This window comes from Battus philenor, unplaced genomic scaffold (genome assembly GCF_028537555.1).
Source record: "Battus philenor isolate CCGP_79_NKW_IND1 unplaced genomic scaffold, ilBatPhil1.0.hap1 SCAF_36, whole genome shotgun sequence".
Lineage (NCBI taxonomy): Eukaryota > Metazoa > Arthropoda > Insecta > Lepidoptera > Papilionidae > Battus > Battus philenor.
Window position 1 is genome coordinate 275,001 of NW_027181700.1, and position 5,000 is coordinate 280,000.

Genomic DNA, 5,000 nt, shown 5'->3' on the forward strand with positions numbered 1-5,000 from the left:
TCCAGCACCGGCGACGCATCTTTCAAATGTCTGCCTTATCAACTTTCGATGGTAGTTTCTGCGACTACCATGGTTGTCACGGGTAACGGGGAATCAGGGTTCGATTCCGGAGAGGGAGCCTGAGAAACGGCTACCACATCCAAGGAAGGCAGCAGGCGCGCAAATTACCCACTCCCGGCACGGGGAGGTAGTGACGAAAAATAACGATACGGGACTCTTACGAGGCCTCGTAATCGGAATGAGTACACTTTAAATATTTTAACGAGGAACAATTGGAGGGCAAGTCTGGTGCCAGCAGCCGCGGTAACTCCAGCTCCAATAGCGTATACTAAAATTGTTGCGGTTAAAAAGCTCGTAGTTGCATTTGTGCGCCGCGCTGTCGGTGCACCGCATCCGCGGTGATACTGACACGTCTGCGGAGCATATCGTCGGTGAGCCGTCGGTAAAACGGCGGTTCAATATCAAAATCCTATCGCGGTGCTCTTCGGTGAGTGTCGAGATGGGCCGACAATTTTACTTTGAACAAATTAGAGTGCTCAAAGCGGGCTCAAAATGCTGCTTGAATATTTCGTGCATGGAATAATAGAATATGATCTCGGTTCTATTTTGTTGGTTTTCAGAACTCCGAGGTAATGATTAATAGGGATAACTGGGGGCATTCGTATTGCGACGTTAGAGGTGAAATTCTTGGATCGTCGCAAGACGAACATCAGCGAAAGCATTTGCCAAAGGTGTTTTCATCAATCAAGAACGAAAGTTAGAGGTTCGAAGGCGATTAGATACCGCCCTAGTTCTAACCGTAAATATGTCATCTAGCGATCCGCCGACGTTACTACGATGGCTCGGCGGGCAGCTTCCGGGAAACCAAAGATTTTGGACTCCGGGGGGAGTATGGTTGCAAAGCTGAAACTTAAAGGAATTGACGGAAGGGCACCACCAGGAGTGGAGCCTGCGGCTTAATTTGACTCAACACGGGAAATCTCACCAGGCCCGGACACCGGAAGGATTGACAGATTAACAGCTCTTTCTTGATTCGGTGGGTGGTGGTGCATGGCCGTTCTTAGTTGGTGGAGCGATTTGTCTGGTTAATTCCGGTAACGAACGAGACTCTAGCCTGCTAAATAGGCGTCGTCATTTAGGTGTGCGCCGCTCCGGTGGCGCAACTCACTGGCGACGTATTAAAATTCTTCTTAGAGGGACCGGCGGCTTCGAGCCGCACGAGATTGAGCAATAACAGGTCTGTGATGCCCTTAGATGTCCTGGGCCGCACGCGCGCTACACTGAAGGAATCAGCATGTTCTCCCTGGCCTAGAGGCCCGGGCAACCCGTTGAAACTCCTTCGTGCTGGGGATTGGGGTTTGCAATTATCCCCCATAAACGAGGAATTCCTAGTAAGCGCGAGTCATAAGCTCGCGTTGATTACGTCCCTGCCCTTTGTACACACCGCCCGTCGCTACTACCGATTGAATGATTTAGTGAGGTCTTCGGACCGACACGCGGTGGCTTCACGGCCGTCGGCGTTGCTGGGAAGTTGACCAAACTTGATCATTTAGAGGAAGTAAAAGTCGTAACAAGGTTTCCGTAGGGGAACCTGCGGAAGGATCATTAACGTGTGTGTATGTGTGCGAGACGCGTGATATGTTCACGAACGTTGTTGCGCCGCTGTTGCTGTTGTTGCTGTTGCGACGACGACGACGACGACGACGACGACTTCGTACATACCGTGTTTACACATATATATATGTAATACATCCATAATGATATATATATATACGACATATATACATATATATGTACGTACGCGCGCGCTGCTGTTCGTATCTAATGCGGACGAGCGCGCGCGCGTGTGCGTGCGTGTGTGTGTGCGTGTTTGTATATATGTATAAAAAATAAAATGTGAAATAATTGTCTCTAGCGTCTATTACGCCTAACGGCGCAGCGGCGACGGCGCCGTGGCGGTGGCCGGTGGCGGTGGTGGCATTCGTCGAAAGTGCTACCGCCGCCGCTGCCTCCGCCGCCGTCGAAGCGGCCGGGTGGCGGAAAAACGCCGAGAGACGAGCGCCGACCGGGGCATACCAAACGGAGCGTTCGAAGCGGTGAAAATCCCCACTGCCTAGCTCAGGCCCTTTATTGTCGGTTGGCGCTATACAAAACGAAATTTAAGCGGTTAGAAAGATGACAATGTCGTGCGTCACGCCAGCTCGTTGGGGGGTGCGCGGGTCGTCGTCGTTCATCATTCTAAAGGATTCGCGTCGGGGCGTTAAGCTTTTTCGGTGCCGTTTCTTTATGAACGCCTCGGCGCACATGAATTCGACCAACTTTCGACGTTAATACATAAAAACGGACAATCAAGTGGCCGACGGCGAGAGCCGTAGGCCGCTACCGTAAGTAATAACAACATTAAGAAAAAACCATTACCCTGGACGGTGGATCACTTGGCTCGCGGGTCGATGAAGAACGCAGTTAACTGCGCGTCATAGTGTGAACTGCAGGACACATTTGAACATCGACATTTCGAACGCACATTGCGGTCCGTGGAGAAATATCCAGGACCACTCCTGTCTGAGGGCCGGCTGTTAAAATATAAAAACCACACTGTTCGGTGTAGAACGCGCGCTACGTGCGCTCGCGCCGGTCGATGCGCGCGGCGGTGACGCGCGACGCGGCGGCGGCGGGTTGGTGGGGGGTGATGAACGAGCTCGCGGACGGTGCGATGGGACGATCTCTAATAAGAGTCTCTCGTCCGCGCCGCCGCGGCTCTCACTCTCTCTCTCTCACTATCCGCCGTCGCTGTCGTCGCGCTGCCGCTGCCGCACTACCGCGCGCGGGCGAGCGGGCGCGCGCTCTTTCGAACAATTGACGGTTTCCGTTGAACGTTCTTCGCGACGGACGACGGACGGCGGGGTGCTGCACCCCTCACGTCCGCGTACGCGCGGAGCGCGTTTACGGTCCGTTTAAATATATCGAATTGTATTGAATATGAAACGAGTGTGAAAAGATTACACGCATCGCTAAGACGCGAGTCTTCGTAGTGCGGTCTTCGTCCGAGCTCATCGGTTCGTGTATACGATATAATAAAATATATCGGAAGCACAGACGACGCGTCTCCGACGGATGCGACCGGCAGGCGGTGAATGTTTTCTTGCGCGGCAAGCGTAACGCACACACAAACATATGTAAGTAAACATTACGTGATGTTCATGTGCGCGCGCGCCTAGCCCGATGCGAGAGAGTTCACCGCTCGTCGTCGCTACGCATCCGTATTATGTCGGTGATACGCGTCGTCGTTCCAGTGCGAACGTTATATTATCGTATCGATACGGACCGATACCGAAAGGGCCGGACGATCGATCGCTAACGAAAAGTACTCGCGCTCGCGTATGCGTGTCGAGATTTTCGTTTACGCTCGTATCATCATAATCATCATCATCGTCATCGTCGTCGTTCATCGCGCAACGCGTGTTGTGTGTGCAGCGTTGCGTTGTGCGTGCGCGCGTCTAGAGACCTCTAAGGACTCGCGACGCGCGCGCCTCGCGCACGCGCACTCGCTCTGCGACGCGCGATGATCGCGACGGTGGGGGTGGTGTACGGTAGGCGGACTCGACGTCCGAAGGGCGTCCCGCGACGACGACCGGCCGCCGTGCGCGCTTGCTTGCTTGCGCGCGCGGTCCGTCGGTTCGTCGTCGTCAAAAATATAATAAGGGACGTCGCGTACGGATATCGCGTCTGCCTCGAATTTTTATCGTTGGCCTCAGATCAGGGAGGATCACCCGCCGAATTTAAGCATATTAGTAAGCGGAGGAAAAGAAACTAACAAGGATTTCCCTAGTAGCGGCGAGCGAACAGGAAAGAGCCCAGCACTGAATCCCGCGATCGTCTCGAGCGCGGGAGATGTGGTGTTCGGGAGGTTCCGCTTTCTCGTCGTCGATACTCCTGTCCAAGTTCGTCTTGAACGGGGCCGTTTTCCCGCAGAGGGTGCCAGGCCCGTAGCGACGGAGGGCGGCGGCGAGAGGGACTCTCCTAAGAGTCGGGTTGCTTGAGAGTGCAGCCCTAAGTGGGTGGTAAACTCCATCTAAGGCTAAATATAACCGCGAGACCGATAGCGAACAAGTACCGTGAGGGAAAGTTGAAAAGAACTTTGAAGAGAGAGTTCAAGAGTACGTGAAACCGTTCAGGGGTAAACCTGCGAAACTCGAATGAACGAACGGAGAGATTCATCGTCATTCCGCGGCGTACGCGCCCGCGCTCTGATGCGACGTCCGGTCCGCCTTTAATCGGGCGCTGTATCGCGTCGCACGGGCCGGTGCGCGTCGACGTCCGCGGAGGGCGTGCACTTCTCTCTCAGTAATGCATCGCGACCCGTTCGGGTGTCGATCTAAGCGCCGCCGACGGGCAGCCCAGCGTTCACTTCGCGCGAGCGGAGTCAGGACGTTGGACCGTTTCGCGGTAGCCGATCGGCCGCCGGACGGTATAATGATAAGAATCGCGCACGCGCTCTCTAAAGGCGCGTCCGGCCCGACGCAAGATAACGTCGTACACGAGGTCCTGCCCGAGCGCGGACCTCGTTGCGGCGCGTCTGTCGTCGCAGCCGTGCTGTCTCGGACCGTGCGCGTCTCTGTCTGCGATGATTCAGTTTCGGGCACTCGCAGGACCCGTCTTGAAACACGGACCAAGGAGTCTAGCATGTGTGCGAGTCATTGAGTATTTGTATAAACTGAAAGGCGCAACGAAAGTGAAGGCGCGCGCTAGCCGCGCGCTCAGGGAGGATGGAGTGTACGTCCTTTGCGATCTGCACTCTCGCACTCCCGAGGCGTCTCGTTTCCAATCCGTGAATGCAGGCGCGCTCTGAGCAGAGATGCTGGGACCCGAAAGATGGTGAACTATGCCTGGTCAGGTCGAAGTCAGGGGAAACCCTGATGGAGGACCGTAGCGATTCTGACGTGCAAATCGATCGTCGGAACTGGGTATAGGGGCGAAAGACTAATCGAACCATCTAGTAG

General features: G+C 54.7%; 2 non-coding genes and 1 pseudogene across 2 annotated transcripts in view; all 3 read left to right on the forward strand.

Moving 5' to 3' along the window:
- Positions 1-1,608, forward strand: part of LOC137927675 (small subunit ribosomal RNA) — a 1,904-nt gene extending 296 nt beyond the window's left edge. Inside the window, exon 1 of the ribosomal RNA XR_011107822.1 lies at positions 1-1,608. This exon is cut by the window's left edge and continues 296 nt beyond it. This is a non-coding gene — a ribosomal RNA (small subunit ribosomal RNA).
- Positions 1,609-2,415: 807 nt separating this feature from the next.
- LOC137927777 (5.8S ribosomal RNA) lies at positions 2,416-2,572 on the forward strand. The gene has a single exon (XR_011107910.1). It is a non-coding gene; the product is annotated as a 5.8S ribosomal RNA (ribosomal RNA).
- A 1,174-nt stretch (positions 2,573-3,746) lies between these two features.
- LOC137927762 (large subunit ribosomal RNA) overlaps positions 3,747-5,000 on the forward strand; it is a 4,896-nt pseudogene continuing 3,642 nt past the window's right edge.